Source organism: Filicampus tigris, chromosome 2, assembly GCF_054856515.1.
Source record: "Filicampus tigris isolate MCC_2025a chromosome 2, RoL_Ftig_1.0, whole genome shotgun sequence".
Classification (NCBI taxonomy): domain Eukaryota; kingdom Metazoa; phylum Chordata; class Actinopteri; order Syngnathiformes; family Syngnathidae; genus Filicampus; species Filicampus tigris.
The window spans coordinates 29,621,196-29,637,399 of record NC_141218.1 but is presented as its reverse complement, the minus strand read 5'-3'; the positions used below and the strand labels follow the sequence as shown (position 1 = coordinate 29,637,399).

General features: G+C 40.7%; 1 protein-coding gene across 5 annotated transcripts in view; it reads right to left on the bottom strand.

Annotated features, from left to right (window-relative positions):
- bcorl1 (BCL6 corepressor-like 1) overlaps positions 1–2,673 on the bottom strand; it is a 35,934-nt gene extending 33,261 nt beyond the window's left edge. For 4 of the 5 annotated variants that reach the window (XM_086023728.1, XM_086023723.1, XM_086023732.1 and 1 more), the window contains exon 1: positions 2,402–2,672. The gene's annotated coding sequence lies outside the window, so the exon portion shown is untranslated. Of the gene's footprint in view, positions 1–2,401 lie in introns of all 5 variants that reach the window. The other variant, XM_086023733.1, reaches the window with a different exon arrangement.
- Positions 2,674–16,204: the final 13,531 nt, after the last annotated feature.

Sequence of the window (16,204 nt, the reverse complement as noted above, 5' to 3'; positions counted from 1 at the left end):
TCGGATCCCAAATAGGGCCGTCATCGATTTTTGGAGGGTTGACAATTTTGATTAAAATGTGGTAATTTCTTAAAGGTCTATTTCCATTTTTACTTAAGTCCTTCAAGGGCCATGCGAAAACTGTGCAAAAACATGACAAATATGATTATGAGCCCGTTTTAAGTTATTTCATTGATATATTGAGCTGCAGCATACCCCTGCTGCAAGTATACAAACAACTCACACTCATATATAGACAATTCAGAGTTACAATCATGATAAAAATGCAAGTTTTGGGAACGTGGGAGGAAGCCAGAGTACCCAGAGAAAACCCACACAAGCACAGGGGGAACATACAAACTCCACATGTGAAGCCCCTAGCCTAGATTCAAACCCCAAACCTCAAAAGTGTCTGGCAGACATGCTTACCACTGTTATGACCAGGGCAATTCAACCATTCAGAAAAAAACAGTCACATATACAGTGATCCCAGTGTTCCTCTTTTATTTTTCTTGCCATAAGATGTCACAAAGCCCTGCCTAAATAAGTGTGGTGTCTAGAAAGTACGTTAAGTGATACATCTTGATTGAAAGATAAGCTTTTTATGTTGGTTAGGAGGTTCAGTAAGTTTAGCCTGGGTTGTAAGTGGAATTTACAAAGAGTTTGCACCACGTGTGAGTTTGAAATTACATTAAAGTGTTTTGCGGTAAGTGTTCGTGGTTTATTTTAATTGCTAAAAACAAAAATTAGAGGGTGAGGCCACACTGAAGCGCAGGGGATTTCAAAATGGGATTCATCATCTGTGTCTAATTGCATAATTTGAATTGTTTTCTTTTTGAAATTCAGGCTCATACCATGTCTTGAACACTGATGAGTGATTCAAACCTCGTATCGTACCTCAGAGCTGTGTGACAAACATGATACCCTTATATTAAAGGTCAAAAGTAAGAAATATAATCTTTGAAAATACTTCATTTTCAACCTGGCCCATTTGTTTGTGTGCATTTTGCTTGTGACATCAAGTCAGCAACACACACCTGGAAAGAAAACTTGCACTAGCAAGATGCGTGTCTTCAAAAAAACACACACACACATACTGAAGACAATCATTATACGTTGTACTATAATATGACCATGCACTCATCTCCCTCCATAATCACATTTTGTCTCGGTAGTTAAGCAGCCCTCGCTGTAATTAGTCCAATTGTCGTATTAAACCAAAGGCCTGGATCAGCTTCTTCAAGGCATTTCCTACTTTTCTCAACACTTGTGCTAGTGAGGAACGAGACAAATACAGACACGAGGAGGTGATAGGTGTTCGGGGGCTTGTTTTGTTTTCGCATCCAGCCTGGTGTCGAGGCGGTGCAGTTGGTGACGGGTGGGGGGCAACGCTCAAGCCAGCGGTCCGGACTGAAACTATTTGGCTGCGTGGATCATCGGCATGTGGGAGCCTCTCCGACATGCCCTTCGTCATTCGCCCAGTAATGGCTGCGCACAGGCGGCCACATCGCTGACAGATTGCCCAATGTGAACATGGCAACCTCCGCTTTTATGATAAAACAAATAGAAAGGGACATTTATAAACCACAAACGGGGGGCGACGGAGAAAGAAAAACGGAGCACGATGGAAGCGTCGGGAGTGCCAGTGCCACACACACAAACACATCACGGATCGAGAGCTCCACCGCCCCCGACTGGGGCAAGCGGCAGCACTCTTCCCGGTAGTGAGAGCCCATTCTGGGGCTTGGGCGACCTGTGACTCGGCATCGGGTGACGACGTCAGAAGTGCCCCAAAAAATAATAACAAAAAATATTGCAATTCAGCGTTGATGTTGTCTATCGCTTAGGGCCTATGTGTGTGTTTTAGGGACAAGACACTCGGCTTCAAAGTCCCCCCCCCTCTTTTCCCTTCTTGTGAGACTATTTTAGGCCGCCATGGCTTCACCAAACGAGGATGTCCCGTCTAAGTTCACCTGGAGCAGGGCAACTGGGTATCCATTTTAGCTCAAGTCATTAAATACATCGGGAAGGGAGGTTGATGTTCCTGTTCGCTGGGGTTAATAATGCATCGCTCGTCCACATGATGTCCAAAAAAGCTCGGCACCTGAATGCATCACTTCTCGTGTAGTTTGGGTAACCGCGTACCTCCCAAAGCATTCGCATTCGCCTTTGCAGGCACATGCCGTGTCATCCCAACTTGCTCGTGTGTGTGAGCCCTTAACACACAATGCCGCGGGATAGCAGCGAGACGTCGCTGGGGAGAAGATAAAAACCGGGGGACGACGACAATGAAAACACATGCAGGTCAAAGTTTGGCAGAGTTTGGACTCGTCCTCGATCTCCTTGTGCAGTGTGCGCCCACCTCCCCTACCCGTAACGCCTTTGTTATTAGTAATCGCACGCTATTGCGCTGTCTTCTTACCTTGGCGCTCCGAGCTGTGTGCAGCCGCAAAGCCTGCGTGTGCACACGGCGCAACAAGCGAGCCGTAGTCCGAGGGGAGGGAGGGAGCTTCCGAGCCGGTGGTCCCGCCGGGGTTGCTTCTCCGCTAAGAATTAAGAGAAGTGGTGTTTCACCCCAAAATGTTTTTTTTTGTTGTTGTTGTTGCTTGTCCTCGCGATCTTCGCTCATTGCCCGAGCTTTCGGTCTGCAGCAGCTGGAGATGAGAATCGCGCACCCTGGGTCCTAGCGCCGGGTGGAAGCCCTACAGGTGAATTGAACAAACAGAATGAAGTCCAGTGGGTTTCTATCCTTATGTTCTCGGGAGGGGTAATCCCGTCACGGTGGACCGCACAGGCTTGCATAGAGTGCTTACCTGATGGGAAGTCCAACTACAATCCGGAGGCTTATTTGGTCTTTTGGGAGCACAAATGCAGACAAACCCAGTCGCAGGGGCCTCCACATCCATTTCTCATCAATTAAAAAAAAGAAAAGAATTTGAGAAAATTATCCTATTTGCCGAGCTAGATTAAGTCCTTAAAAACCTTCTTGAGGATTGTTATCAGACTAACAAGTCAATCCTCTCTACTTTTTACTGTAATTGATAAATACAATAATCAACACGAGTGAATTCAGAGATGTTTGAGAATACATTATAAACGAGTGAAGGTAATTTCTGAAAATGTGTGCAAAGACCAAGAAGTATGTGGTAATGAACAGTGGAGATATAACTTGAAACTGTTTTTCACTATTTCAGTTTTCCTGATTTTCTGCTGGTGTGGTCGAGTAACTCACTTGAGCACCTTATCGTTCAAATACAGTAAGTGGTTATCCAGTGAAACTGTGAATTACTTATTCGGCTTACTTAGCCTATTCCTCTCCAAAAATGCAACTTCATTGGATACAACAGTTTACAGAACAGCCATTATTTAATGTGAGGAGATGACACTGCGGACAAGCCCATTGCACACCCACCGGCCAAGGAGCGCCCCGGAAGCCTGTTAGCTTGAGTAGTAATAGTTTATCCTAATTGGAAGAGCTAACGGAAGCCTGTTTAAAATGATAAGTGGGCGATTACTACTTGGTCCAGCCCGACAGTGGACAATTAACGTGCATTTACACAGAGCTGGGCATTCCGTCTATGTGACAGAACGGTCCGTCTATCCGTCACTGACGGACGCCCGTTTTGCTGATGGTTGATGAATGACAGGAAAAAAATTTAAATAGACGGATTAAGAATAGACGGAAACCCCTTTATTTAGTCCGCCATTCGTCTGCAGTCCGTCATTCGTCCATCGCGACGAGGCTTCGATGGCCGCGGCGAGTGCGGCAAGGAAAATAGTGAGTTGGTGTTTCTTGGGGGACAGATTTGAGTGAGGGACCATGCTGTGAAGAGGCTTCCAAAGCGCAGTGAGTCACTATTTCTGTTCAAATATCGTCCAGCAGGGGGAATTTCAGTGAAAGTTTATTCGGACTAGCCGGACTCACGGACAGCCGATTAAAATTAGAGGCGGATTGGCCTATAGAGGGTATTATTTTTTCCCCCCGGAAAAAAAAGGCGAATGACGGATGGCAGAAAGGTACCTACGCTGCAGACAGATGACGAATAACGGACACACCATTTTTTGTATAATGCCCAGCTCTGCATTTACACACTAACATACATATACAAGTTGTCGTAATAATACTAATACCGTATTAATATTGTAAAACTGTTGTGGGATGAGGCGGACATTTTTGGCTAGCTGCAGCCAAGTTAAACTAAACAGAATCGTATGCAAAAAGGGTGAGACCAGGGCCGCCGCTAACCAAATTCGGGGTGGGGGTGTGGCCATGGGTGGTTTTAGGGCTGTCTAATAAAATGCTACAACAATAAACACAAATCAACTGTGTATTTTTATGTACCTGTACTAGCAGCTTATTGTGCAGAGCGGCTTAGTGGGTGGGAATCACCTGTCGCAGTAAACCCATATTTCAACTAAGTTTCCTGGTATTGTCTGTGAAATGAAACTTTCTTTTTCTTCTCTGTCATACAGTAGGCTCTTGTGTTATCTCATCACTGAGCCTTTTGCCCGTTGCAAAGAAACTTTCCAAATAGGTCTGTTTTTGTACTCATTTTGCTAGCTTGTGGGTAATATTAGTGTTAGGCGATCAAGACAATTAGAATCTTGACTTGTGTCAAGAGTATGTCATTGATGAATGTAACACAGAGAATCTGATCCCACTTTTCAAAATAAATAATGTACATATTTTTCAGCCTTGGATAATAAATAAACTGAAAGTACTGTAAGTTTATTATTGTTTCATCTGTGCGGCCCAATGCGGGCCTATCCAAACTGTTCCGTAGGCCGGGACGGGACCACTGTTGAACAGTGTTTATTTTTAACCACACATCATCAACAAAAGGGTCGCTGATGGTGTAGTGGTACACTCGCTTCACTTTTGTGTGGGAAGCGTGGGATCGGTTCCCGCTCCGTGACGGTGTCTGTGTGTGCCCTGCAACTGACTGGCGGCCAGTTCCAGGTGTAGTCCGCCTTTCGCCTAAAATCAGCTGGGATAGGCTCCAGCACCCCCCTGCGACCCTGTTAAATAAGGATAAGATGACACACTTCATCAATAAAAATAAGGTACATATAACTTGGTTCAAGGTCTGAAACGGATAAATCGCCACACTACCTCTATTTGCTTTGTGAACAGAGTCACATAGCAAATTGAATTCCTAAACCAAGGTTCCACTGTATTTTACCTTTTGGACTGCTTTAATACATCTTTGTGATGAAAAGCGCTGCTCTTGTGACTCTCCACTTCATCTCTACTGCATCCTCCTCAGCTGATACTGAAGTCAGTGCTACTGCACCTGGCAAGAGAATCTGGCTCTTACTGTTGTCTATTATGCATATTGGCGTCACCGTGCAAAAAGTTAAAACCTTTTGTAGTTTTGATCAAAAATGTTTTTCTCCCACCTTCTCCTCTTCTCCGCACCACTGCAGTAATTCTGCGTCGTTTTCCTCACAACGCGCCAACAAGTTTCTTTTTCTACCCTTTGCCTTCAATCAAGTCTACAATGTTCATTAGAAATGATGGAATAGTCCATTGCATGAGAAGGGAGTGTAACTCTAGAAACAATCATGATAGACTAAGCATTTTGATGTATTTTTAGTGCTTGGATTGAGACTAGTAATAACTGCTTTGAAGAGAAAGTCAAGTCAAAAATTTTAAAATGCTCTATGCAGCCCTGTTAGTCTAAACACGGTATTATTGGAATAATGGCGTTTGTGGAATATGAATTAAGCAGCAAAATCAACCCACTTTTAGCCATCTCAGGAGGTGTCCATTTTGCCATTTGTTGTCCACTGAAAATAACATCACAGTGCCGAAGGGCTCAGCGTGCGAACGTCACATGATCGAACCCAGAAAACAGGTGAGCCGTGTTTGGTCGCTACCTGACCCCAAAGCAACTGTGATGTCATTTTCAGTTGACAGCAAGGAGCAAAGTGGCCGCCCCCTGAGGTGGGTTAAAAATGGGTGGATATTGCTGCTTAATTCATATTCTACAAACACAATATTAATCAGAATGCAATATTTAGACTAGTGGCGGCGCAAAGAACATATGAATTCAAACTTACGCTTTGAGTGTGTCACTTAGGCACTTTCATGCATGTACACACTCTGGGTGAGGCAACTCTTAAAAGAGAGCATTCCCTGTCAAATCTCGCCATGACCGCATTCCCCCAAAGACCTCCTGCGCACTCTAGAAGCTGTAGAAAGTAGAAAGTCCAGTGCCCAGTGCGCTTGCGCACGCATGCGCACAACGGCGATAAGTATTCGTGGGAATTTTGTAACTTTTTGTTCTACCTGTCGTACGTTCGGTTAAAAGCGGTGAGTACTTACTATTTTCGTTTTTATTGAGTCTTATTTGGCTTTTTCATTGCATCAAAAATATTTTTGGAGTGTGATTTTAGTCATAGGATCCGGTTCCACACATCTTAATAATTTCACATTGAAAGTGTGACATCGTTTCCAAATGGATCTCTATGTAATTCATTTCTCATGAAAACTCCACACCCTGTGAATTAGGGCTACTCTCAGAAATCAACGAGTCATGCGTTTTTGGTGGTTACACGCACAAATTTCCAGGTTTCCAGGTCTATCAGAATTCTGAACGGTAGAATCGGTTTCCCTTGAAAGTGTAAAAAAAAAATGGCTTAAGCATCAATGGGAGCAACAAGTGCCCTGATCTCATAAAATGTCAATTTAAAGTTAATTACTGAATTTTTTTATTGCAAAATTCAAACATAGCAAAAATGAAATATCTTTAGACATGTTTGGTGAAATGAATTTGAAAATGATACTATTCTCTTTCAGACATTTTCTGACTGTTGTCGGATGGGAGAAGGCCAAGTGGTAATATTAGTAATGGCCCCGATCTACCCACTCAGTTGAGACACTTGCATTGTGCAAAGGCTCAAGAAAAAGACCACGCAAGTGAACAAGTCTAGCAGCTAAATGGAATTAGGCCATCATTCATTTGATTATTTACACCAATGCCCCTCTTACAGTGACATATTCAAATATCCTCTTGACACTGCGATACAAGCCAATTGGGGGGAGGGCGGGGAAATAAATAGGAGACCACACCGGAGAACACATAAATATAGTCAAGCTACAAAAAAGAGAAACAAAAATTGGCGAGGAACATCTGCATCATTGGCAAAAAGGGTCTGTCTTTTTGTCTGTCCGTCTATCTATCTATCTATCTATCTATCTATCTATCTATCTATCTATCTATCTATCTATCTATCTATCTATCTATCTATCTCTCTATCTATCTATCCATCTATCTATCTATCTATCTATCCATGCATCCATCCATCCATCCATCCATCCATCCATCCATCCATCCATCCATCCATCCATCCATCCATCCATCCATCCATCCATCCATCCATCATCCATCTATCTATCTATCTATCTATCTATCCATCTATCTATCTATCTATCTATCTAAGAATCAGTTTGGAAAGCTCACACCAACAAAGGTATTTTTAATTACCCCCTCCCGCCCTGCAGAGTGTCTGCTCAGCATTTGAATGTGTGCCTTTTTCAGTGCTTGGACGGAAAAACATCATTCACAACATCTACTTTGTGGCCCTGTTCACTTTGTGAACCTTTTTTTTTTTAGTTTTTCTCCATTGGTTGGCTAATTTCTTGGAACAGAAATGACATTCTTAAAACTAAAAGATCATGTGGCCAAAAAGTCTTACATTTCTGCGCAACAATACAGCTCATTAACAACAGCTCATATCTCTCTGAAAATGGTTCACACATGCTTCAAACTAGATCCCTTTCTCATATAAGGAGCCAGTACCACCAAACCTGTAAAGATCCTTCTCAATTGCTTTGGTTCGTCTTTGGTGCATTAACTTTGTGCTTTTGCCAAATAAAGTATAACCTTGATGGTTCAGCACAACACGCTTAAACACCTGCATAAGCTCATATTTCTACCCAAACAGTTTATTATGTGTCAAAACTACATTTCTCTCTCATTTCCACCCAAATCATCGTCACTTTGACATTGTGTAAGTATTGCAAGTCAAAATGATTAGATGTTTTTTCCCTATGGCAGAAGTTTAGCTATCAGAATGCAATTATTACTATTTCCCTGCTAAGAAAAAAACAGCATGGTTTTGTTATGTTTTCGTGTTGAGCAAAACAGAAGCAAAACAAAACAGCTGAGATGCTGAATGTTCGGTCACTGGGAAACCTGTTCTATGCGCCGACTCGCATAGAGTCACAGCCGCCGAGCAAGACTTGCATGTTGCTGGGGTCCAGCCAGGAGATAGTGAGGGTAGGGGCCAGCTGGTCTTGCTGGTGTCACCAGCTACCGGCAGGGCAAAAACAGCATGTTGGTCTTGCTAGATGGCTTTGACTCAGTAGAGCTGATTGCCCAGTCAACAAGGCTTCGACGGTTTGAATCCTGGCTGTTTTGTTTTGCTGCAACTGATGTTTTGCTCTTACTGGTAACACCAGCAAGACCAACACAAAAACACAACAAAACCATGCTGGTCAATGCTGCTTGTTGTTTTTTCTTTTTGTTTTTTTGTTTTAGCAGGCTTCACAGTAAGAGCAGCCTCCAAAATTTTGACGTCAGGAAATTGTAACCATTTTTCTTCACAGAGTAACTTGAACTTCCATACATTAATGTAGAATACATAAAAAGAGAACGTATACAGTATTTTGTACATGTAAGAAATATAAAAACAAAAACAAAAAAAAAGAAAATATACATCTAGCCTACAGTGCTGTTAAGTTTCACAACAACAGTAACACTTCCACTGGTTGCTGTCATCACCCTTCATCTCCTGGCCATGCACGCGCTGCTCTCAGTTTGGCCATATATTTTCATCCACATTGCAGCGAACATTTTCTGTTGCGATGTAACGAGGGTAAAAAAACAGCGTAAATGTCTCAACCATCCCCTTTGATGTCCTCGCACGCAGCATCCATTGCATGGAGGAGGGATACACTCTACACCTCCAAGCGGGAAAAAAAATCCTCAATCGGATTCAGGATAGGTGAGTGTGGTGGTAGCAGCTCCATTTCATGAACATTTATCAAATGTTCCGGAGAATTCGTAAATGGTTTATGTTCTTGACTAATTTTGACAACTGAACAGACCACTTCGCATAAGATAACTTATACAATGAAATCATGTTTTGGAGAGAACAACCATAAGACTGAGAATCAACATATAATTTAGACCAGCAAGATGTATATATTTGGAAAATGTGCTAAACCTGGGCTCATTGCGTAAGCTACCTGTACATAACCATTTGCAATGATGCACTGAGACATTTGAGAAATATACTAAGACAATTTGCAATTTGATGAAATCAATGAGAAAAGGTATTCGCTTGTGAACAATTGCAAAGTGGTTTGGGGATTTGTTGTTTGACAATGTCATTTCTGCTTCAAGAAATGTGCCAAACCAATGGAGAAAACCTGTGATATGTGCAATTTCAGGCTCCAAAATATTGTTTGTATAAAGGAGTGGCCAAGACTTTTAAAAGCAGTAATTCGTTTTTCAGTGTTTGCTTGTACAAAACAGAGAAAACAAGGGATTTTTTTTTTTAGTTGTCTCATTTTTAAATGTAGTGTGTCCCATGGACATAAAAACTCAAGACATCCCTGTTCAAATGCCAGGATTTTGTGAGACCACTAATGTGACCTATAATCTGCACAACTAAACTGAAGTGGAAAAAAAATAAATGTTTCGAGAGGGGAAGTAAAAACAAACAACTGAAATAATGTGACTGAATTTACAAGGATGCACGAGCTCTTTTAACTGGGGATGTGGCTGTGTTCAAAATCAATGCATCACTTTCCAAGTCATGTGAAATGGGAGTCATCACACATCACCTGCCACCAAATAAAATGCCTCTGATTAATCCTAAATAAGGTTGAGCTGTTGGAGTCTGCATGCAACTTGTACTGTATAACTGTAAATTTGCTGACCCCTCAAAGTAACTCAACACACAGCCATGAATGTACGTATAAACAGCTGGCAACAAAAGTGAGTACATCACGATATGAAAATGTCAAAATTAGCCATTTCCCTGCCCTGTGTCATATAACTTGCTAGTGTTACATGTCATTGTTGTCATGTGTGAATGGGGAGTAGGTGTGTTAAATATGGTCTTATGACTCTCACACTCCCTCATACAAAAACTCTACAGCACACCACCAAACAAAAATGATACAAAAAGACCTGGATACATACTGGAATAAGAAAGATCCTGTCTTAGTTTACTCAACAGTTGACTCAATGTGAAATCTGGGCCTGTTAAACATTTCTACCTTCTGTCATTAAAAGATAATTTAATTGTTCTGCCTGTCATTATACGTTGCTGACATAGACAAATGAAAAGAGATACATTATTTGTAAATAAATAAGTTGAGGACCAATTGAGTGAAATGTGATCTTTTTCCACGACACACCTGAACAAAGGGAATCGCCGGTTTAGCATACAGGTATGTAAATATAAAGCTTAAGTCTATGAAACAACGGTCTCTGAATACATAATCAAGGTACTTGCACTTCTGATGAATAGCAAGTGAATAGCACTTGACAGCTGGCCAATGCCTGGCGATCTGTAAATGTTGCAAACAAATTGCAAATTTTATTTTTTGTGGAGTGGGGAAGTTATGCATTTATCTGGATTTAGCATTTACAAATGGCTTTACAGATGTCTGTATTGTTTCCAGCCGTGTTTCTTGGATGCCAGCACATGGCACGGAAGGTCAGGACATCTTGGCAATCTGTTAAAGTGGCTTAGCCCCGCTGAGCAAATCGGGGCCGCTGTTTGTTGAGCGCTGGCTCAGATTTACATCACATGGGTGGAGACTTAACTAGTAGCGAGTGAGAGTGCACAGTGAACGGACAGCATGTTGTAACATAGTGTAGAGTCATTTCTTTGTAATGAGCTATACGCGCGGATGACACCACTGGCGATTCTAGACAGTTTTACCTGGGGTGGCGAGGAGGTGGAAGGAAGTTGAGTTGGGAGGGCGGATGTTATAACCCCCGCCACATGCACGCAAAGGCACACACTCGCGCACACACGCACACACGCCCCCCCAACCCCCCAGCCGCCACCCCCACCCCACCCCCCCCACCCCCGCCCCCCACACATTTCTAATTCATTTCATTTACTGCATTCTCTGGCTAGTTTTATGTGTGTCACGTGAATAAGATTATTATCTTAGTCTGTATGGGCTATTCAATAACAATTCTCAACTAGGGCTGCCACAAACGATTATTCTGCGAGTCGACTAGTCACCGATAGTAGTTGCAATTAGTTGACTAATTGGATCCTGGAAATTACAGCATATCGCTCCAGCACACTGCTGTTCTTATATAACCATCATTTGATTACAGTCTGAATTATTTAAGGTATGTACAAATTAATAATACAGACAATTCAGATGATAAAACATTCAACTTGTATTAAACTTTGCAGCTTGTACCCGCATTCCTGGCATGATTATAAATAATGGTGTAATACTGTGGCCTTAACATTTTTTTCTGTAAATGTTTAGTGCATTTTTAAAGTGAAACCAACAACTACTGTATACACTATGCATACTTGTACTTGGAATACTATGAAAGTATGTAAAACAAAAAGAAAAATTTGTAACCATACTTCACTCTTTTAATAGATTAAAAAAAATGTAATGCATAAAATAGTGAAATCGTGAAATAGTGATGACAAATTAGGAAAAAGATCTAAATTAAAAACTGAGATTAAAAATTTAGATGGTTTTTAAAAACTAGTGATCTATTTTATTTAGCTTTTATGTAACCATTATTTATCCAAAGACCAAAACCATTTTGCTTTGCTTCACTAGTAGTATGTAAAAGCACTAAATTAATCAACAAAATAAAAATGTGGTATGCAATCTGAAACTGAAAAAAGCCCCTCAAAGGTTAGAAGAACTTTTTTTTAAGCACTGTAACATTGTATTGTAATGAGCTGGGTAATGGATATTTTATTGTTATGTGTTGCTGTGGGGTGGAGGTGTCACTTGAGACAAACATGTCACATTCTGTTACTATAAGTACTTCAATTTATGAGTTCTTCAACACACCATTTGATCGCAATTGTGGCAATGAGCAGCAGGGAGAAAGAGAAGGAGAGAGAGACGGAGTGCCTGCGCGCGCTCTTAGTGTTTTGGCGTGTCACAACGTCCATACACTCAGTGTGTGCTTTGTTATAAATAAGGGGGGGACTTTACTGTCATAATGCCTCCCGTCGATTTTGGAAGACTTTACATATATTACTATACATTGTTTTCAAGATCTTGTTTACTATAGCAAGGCAGCATGCTTCAATGTAAGCTAAATAGCGCTGCAGATGCGTCTCAATAAACCCCCAATATCTAAAAATACTACTTCTAACCACTTTCTCGCATATGGCACACTTGACAGACCATTTGACCATTACATTACTCACTATGGAGACAATGAAAGGAACATTTATAATAAAATTTTGAACTTCGCATTGACTGATGGATTCATTGCCAATGGTAAGGGTGGCGACTGGAAGGTCAAGGCATTTGGTAAAGGTGGCAGCTGCCACCCCTTGCCACCCTGTAAAACTGTCTCTGGTGGACAGGGCACGCACATGGCCAATTGGTCACACATTTGGTGCAGGTAAACAGGACACCACTGTTTCACACACTCCCAACGTAGATAATGGTAACACAAAAGCGGGCTTCTTTCCAGGCAGAATGTGGTTTTGGCTCATGTACTAAAGATGTATTACTACAAATGGAATGTCTCTCATTAGAACACGACTTCAGTAAAGAACAAATTCTTAAATGGGGAAAATTAATTGCATTTGTTGGTTTGTTAGCTAGTCGGCTCCTACTGATTCTTCCTAATGGATTTTTGTTTGGCTTGCGTACGTAAGGATGTTTCATGAAGATTTGACTGTTAATTGTTGTATAGTGTGTATATTATGGATTGTACTAGATGATTGACGATAGAATAAACAATGTACTACTACTACTACTACTACTACTGCTACCACTACAAGATTGGCAGTTATTGCCTCAAATGAAATCCATTTCTATCATCCAATTCAGACTTCAATAGTTTTAATATCTGGTTCATATTGAATCTATTTAAGAGTGGTCTTGATTGGGAGGCTGTTTATGGTTGTTTATTGCTTATTGTTTGTTGGATTCTCATTAGCCCTATGCAATATACAATAGCTAATCTTCCTGGGGTCCACAAAGGTGGAACACAAAACACTTGCACTTACACAACACACATACAAAATATAAGAAGAATGAGGCATACTAACAATAAAATAAAACAATAATATGAATAAATACTAATAAAAAGAAACCATGATAATAATAAATTCAGTAAAAAAAAACAACAACCAACCAAACAAAGAATAAAGCAGACACATTAATGTCACATGTTCAGTGCAAATTTCCCCCTTGCACACTGTACAGATTCCTAAACCACAGTACGCATGCACGTATCATAAAAAATTTGAAAAAAATGAAACAAAACACTAATCCCACTTAAACTCTCACACCCACATTAGCAACCAACTAAATACACCAAAATACTCATGTTGGGCGGTGAACCCCACATGCCTTTGTCATTCTGACTTTATTTTCATTAAGTGATCATTTCTTTGATGCGGCACATGGCACGGAAGGTCAGGACATCTTGGCAATCTGTTAAAGTGGCCTAACCCTTTGTTCTGTTTTGTGTGTGTGTGTTGTTTTTTTGACTGCATGTTCAAAAGACAAAAAAAATCTCTTCTTGAAGGTGGCGTTTGTGATTATATCAGCTAATGAGTAACATCCTGGAATACAGAGGTTAGTGAAGATTTAACATTTGTTCTAGGTTTTCTAATAACTAGATATTTTGAATTAGCTTTTCTTTTAATTGATTATATTGGCTTCTTATGTCAAGTCAAGTCAATTTTATTTACGTATTTAGCCCTTAATCACAGAAAAGCCTCAAAGGGCTTCACATGCCCACAGTTGACAAATATTAACGACATCTCCTGATCTAAGCCCCCAGGAGGGCAAGGAAAAACAAAACAAAAAACATGGAATTATGAGGAAAACTTGAGGAGGGGCCGCAGATGGGGGAATCCACCTTCCAGGAAGACCAGGCTGCAATGGTTGCAGTGGACAACATTGAACACATCATGTGATGCTACACAATGTTAGTATAAATGGTGTGAAAGTCCATTCAATCAGATGAAGATGAAGTGCTGCAGGAAGACGCCTTGACCCAGTTGGTCAATGTAGAAATCTCTATAGTGGTGCCTCTGAGGTGGCTGTCCACCTCCAAACCTGTCCCGGATGTGTACACTACTTGGTCTGAAAAGGTATCTGTTTTGTTTTTAATTCAGACTTCTCATTGTACTGATATGTGTGAAAATGATTAGCCACATATAGCAATACCTCAGAGTTTCATTATTCTGTTAAATTTTCTTGATGAATGAATGATTTTGATGAGGACATCAAGGGCATGTTATAGTGAAACGGACCCTTAAGGTACACAAGTAAGCTACATAAATTGGGAGATTTTCTTTAGGTGGTTGTAGTTGGGTCATTCATCTAATTTTAGAACATTCTTAAGTGTCAAACAAGTGTAAAAAGAACTTAACCATGGTCAAGTGAAATAGCCTTAAAAGTGACAACCGTTGTGATACTATGGAGCAGTGGCGGTTTTTGGTATGTGCAATATGTGCGGCTACACAGTTTAGCGTTTTCATAAAAACGCTATGTGAAAGGGTGTTTTCTTTTGGCATTTTGAGTTGTAAACATTGGCCTTTGAATGGGGAATGTGTGCCCCCTTGTGGAGTTGCTTTGCTATCCATAAGTAGAAGAGAAGAGATGGTGGGTTTAGGGGTCATTCCTCTCCAAATTTACTGTTCATTTGGAGAAGAAACAGTCAAAAGCATTAGGTGCACAATTTCGTAAGAGGAGGAGGAGAAATGAGCAAAGGAAAGGTGGGGTCGAATGAGAGTTGACGTTACATATCGTTCATTGTTTGGTATGTTCTCTTCATACATTCTTCTGAAGCCCTAGAAAAAGCAAAACACAGTAACACACATGCACTGCCAATCCTTTAATGCCTGGTGGACTGAGGTCTCGTGAGGTAGGCAACGCTGATATCCAAGTCTGCGTGTTTTTTGAGACTTCTGAGGTGGACCTTTTCTGGCAATATTGAAAATTCTACAAACTCAAGGGGCACTCAACTTTACAGGTTCTGTTGTATGATGTATAGTAGAAAGGGGAGTAATACGATACATTAAGAGGGCACTGGTGATTGTGGTTTTCATCTCCAAAATCCAACTAACCTTGAGGTTTGTCTTATCACACCACACCTCTCTCACTCTTCCTATCTCATCTCAATTACTGTCACCTCTGTAATATCCACCGTGTAAATGAGTGGCCAAATATCCATGGAAAACACTATTATATGTATGGCACCACGGCATTACTAACTCATATTGTCAATCAAATTGCGTGCCTAAGGAATAGCTCTTGCTTGCCTTGAATTTTGATCCAGCTCATATATGAATCTGTCGTGTTTAATAATGCTGAGTTGCTGAGTTTAAGCCTGTATTAATGTACAAAGCCTGGCTATATATACCTCTCAAAGTGCGCTATTGCATTCCATATGACAAACAGTTATAAATTGGTGTTTTTTTTCACCTTCCATCACTGAAATCCCTTGATCACGCTGAAGGGCTTTGGATAAAATGGCTACTGGTCACCCTACATGGAGACTACATGTTTTTTTTCAAAACCCAGCATGAACAAAAATAACGATGGTATTATCTCGAGGAGGAATTGGATAAATTTCCACCTCTACTGATTGCAAGCCAGCTACATTTTGACTCAACTGCTTCACAACACAATTGCTCACCAATCAATTCCACACAATTGACCAAATTCGATTGCTACGTGTATTAGCTATTTTTGGAACCAAGTAGTCTACCGATTTATTGAGTTTTATATATTTTCCAGAACTGATCGTGATTAATCGTATTTTTCAATTACAATTTATTTTGCAAAGCTTGGAAACGATATTTACTTGAGGAAAATGTTTAAATTAATGTGGAAATTTTTTTAATGTATATTTTGATTCAAGGATTGTTCTACTAGCTCTCTTTAGACCTTGAATACAATTCGTTTCCCGTAAAATGCAACAGTTGAACGATACACCAAAGACAACACAATATA